This window comes from Coenobita brevimanus, chromosome 105 (genome assembly GCF_032717465.1).
Source record: "Coenobita brevimanus isolate Jiangsu-jjx chromosome 105, ASM3271746v2, whole genome shotgun sequence".
NCBI lineage: Eukaryota > Metazoa > Arthropoda > Malacostraca > Decapoda > Coenobitidae > Coenobita > Coenobita brevimanus.
In genome coordinates this window covers 7,315,798-7,319,301 of record NC_137058.1, presented here as the reverse complement: position 1 = coordinate 7,319,301, position 3,504 = coordinate 7,315,798, and positions in this window count along the sequence as shown.

The following is a 3,504-nucleotide window of genomic DNA, read 5'->3' as shown; positions in this document are numbered from 1 at the left end:
TATTCCCTTAGAGCTGACAGTGTCTTGCTGTAGTAAAAGTGTGGAGGTTTGGTTCCTGGGTGGACGGCGCTTTTGCATCTCTAAGCAGTTAGCAGGGGTTCTACTTGACCCTGTAATTCGTTATATGGTTACCACCCGGCATTGTAAGAGAGAGGGGGGGGATCACTGAGCTATGTTTCAGCTGGGATTCGTACAAAGTATTCAGTAATGTGGCTGATGTTTAAAAATGATTCCTGATAACCTGGGTATGAATGTCTCACCACATGCAGCAACCACGAACAAAGTAAATGGCCCAGGACTTACCTATATGAGTATTCATAGGCACCACTGACAATTTAACCAACTGCTGACCCTCACGTGATCAGTGGAGTATGTTTACATACGGCAACACCCAAACCCGTTTTACCATATTTGAAGCATAGAGACCGAGGTTAAGCTACCACAATACAGGACCCCTAAATGGCCACTGGTATCGAATGACGCCTTACTGTAGTGTGGCCTGTGGTGTCGACCCAGCGCAATCTGTAAAGAACTGCAAATAATTTGGGAAAGGGAACAAAGGTCAGGGAGATGTTGACACAGACCTAGTCTACCCTCCAAAGAATTCAGGTGGTCAGTTCATCTCATGAATCAGTCATGAGTGGCTGTCCATCTTTTGCTCCCTTCAAGTGTTAATGTAAGAATAAGAAAGCAAGTAAGTCAAGAAAAGAAAGAAAGTGTGTTTCCCAGACAGTGACTGCTTATCTTATCAATGTTTGCTTTTCACCTGGGAAAGGAGGGGAGTGAGACAAGCATCTCTCGCGCTTGCCCGCTCTGGAAACTCTACAATCAAGAATTACAACCCTTCAAGTGTAAAAGGTAAGTTTTTTTTCTTTACTCATTTTATTTGTCATTATTTCTTTTATTGTACAGTTTTCCATTTTTTTTCGTATTAGTAGGAAAAATATTCATACTCCTTGTTTATGATACTTACAGCTACAACTTGCAACCTTACCAGCCCTCTTTCCCCAGCCCACCTTGCTTATCTCTGGCCACAAGGGTAGTCCCTACACAGCTGCACCCATCATCTTTCTCTTCTCTTTCCAGGGGAAAAAATCCATACAGGAATAAACATCATAAACATAAAAAGGGGGGAAAACATTCATAACTATATATATATATAAATATATATATATATATATATATATATATATATATATATATATATATATATATATATTATCCATAAATTCCTTTCTCATATCCTCTGACTAATACAAGAAAGCTTTGGTTTAATCACGCTTATTCTAATGCTGTCCACAACAAGGAGAAGGCCTATAAAAGGTACCGGAGCCAGCCTACCTCTGAATCTCATCTTTCTTATATTTCTGCCAGAATTGTGCTAAGTCTTTTCTTCGTTCTGCTAAAAGTAATTTCATCCATACTAAGTGCTCTCAACTCTCCAATTCAAATTCTTCCCGTTCCTTCTGGCACCTTGCCAAAAATCTTCCTAACAACTTTACCTCATCATCCTTCCCTCCTCTCTTCTACTCTGATGGTTCTGTAGCTATTTCTTCTAATGATAAAGCAGATCTCTTCGCTCAGACTTTCTCCGCCAACTCCACCTTAGACGATTCCGGTGCTGTTCCTCCATCACTTTCCCCCTCTGATTTCCTCATGGCTGACATTAAAACTTCTTCAGCTGAAATATTTTCTGCCACCACTGGCCTCAATATTAACATGGCATATGGGCCTGATGGGGTCCCTCTTGTTGTCCTCAAGAACTGTGCTTCTGTGCTTACACCCTGCCTAGTTAAACTCTTTCGCCTTTGTCTATCAGCTTGTACAGTACCTTTCCTTCTTGCTGGAAGTTTGCTCTCATTCATCTAGTTCCAAAGAAGGATGACCTTTCCCAGCCCTCTAACTATCACCCGATCGCTTTAACATCCTGTCTCAAAAGTTTTCGAGTCTGTTCTTAACAGAAAAATTTTAAAGCATCTTTCCTATCAAAACCTTCTTTCTGCTTGTCAGTAAGGATTCAGTCAGGGACGCTCCACTGGCGATCTTCTCACCTAGCTTTCAGACTCCTGGTCATCCTCCTTTCGGGACTTTGGCGAAAGCTTTGCCATTGCACTTGACACCTCAAAGGCTCTCGGTCGAGTCTGACAAAAATCTTTAATTTCCAAACTGTCCTCTGACGGTTACTATACTTCTATCTGCACCTACTTCTATAGCTTCCTTTCTGGTAGTTCTATAGCTACTGTTGTGGGCAGCCATCGTTCTTCTCCTAGATCAATCAACAGTGGTGTTCCTCAGGGCTCTGTACTATCACCAACTCTCATCCTTTTATTCACCAGTGACCTAAGCTGTACTTCTAATCCTTATCCACTCATACGCTGATGATTCCACCCTTCACGTTTCCATTCAGTTCCCACAACGTCCATCTCAGCAGTTTCTTCAACAAACAGGGGAAGAGGGTATGGCACACCTTATATCTGACTTGTGATGTGGTGTGTGGGAGAAAGAGAAGACGGAGGGGGGTGCAAGGAACAGCGTGGTGGACTGAAGAGGTGAGACAGGCTGTGGCACAAAAGAAGAAAGCATACAATGAATGGATGAGAAGTAGGGGCGTGGAAGAGGTTAAGAAGCGGAAGAGAGAGTTGTATGTAGAAAGAAAGAGAGAGGTGAAAAGATTAGTAAGAGAGAGTAAGAAAAGAGTGGATGAGGAATTTGGAAGGAATTTGAGTGTAAAGTGGAGGGACTGTAAGAAAATGTTCTGGAAAGAGGTGAAGAGAGTAAGACAGGGTGGAAGTGAGGTTAGCAGGGGAGTGAAAGGTAAAAATGGTAGATTACTAGTGGAGAAGGGAGAAAAAGTGAGGAGATGGAGAGAACACTTTAAGGAATTGTGGAACATAGAGGATGGAAGTAATGCGAATATAAGTGGTTGGGGAATGGCTGGGAGAAGGAGGGAGGTGAGAAGACAGGAAGAAATCAGTAGGATAGAAGTTGTGGAAGCAATGAAGAAAGTTAAATCGGGGAAAGCCCTAGGAATTGATGGAGTGTGTGGTGAAATGCTGAAGCATGGGGGAGAGATAATGGTAGAATGGATGTGGAAGATGTGCAGATTGGCCTGGGAGGAAGGTAGAGTCCCGGAGGATTGGAAGTCAGGAATAATTATTCCCTTGAACAAAGGAAAAAGGGAAAAAGAAGTGTGTGGTAATCATAGGGGCATTTGTCTTCTTAGTATAATAGGAAAAGTGTATGGTAGGATACTTATTGACAGAGTTAGAGAAAGAACAGAGAAATTAGTTGGAGAAGAACAGGGAGGCTTTGGAAGGGAAGAGGTTGTGTAGATCAAATATTCATTCTAAGATCTTTAGTGGAAAAGTTTCTAGAGAAGGGAAAAAAGTTGTATGCGGCTTTCATGGATTTGGAGAAAGCATATGACAGGGTGGATAGACAAGGATTGTGGAAAGTATTAAGAATATATGGAGTAGATGGGAAGTTGTTGAATGCTGTGAAGAG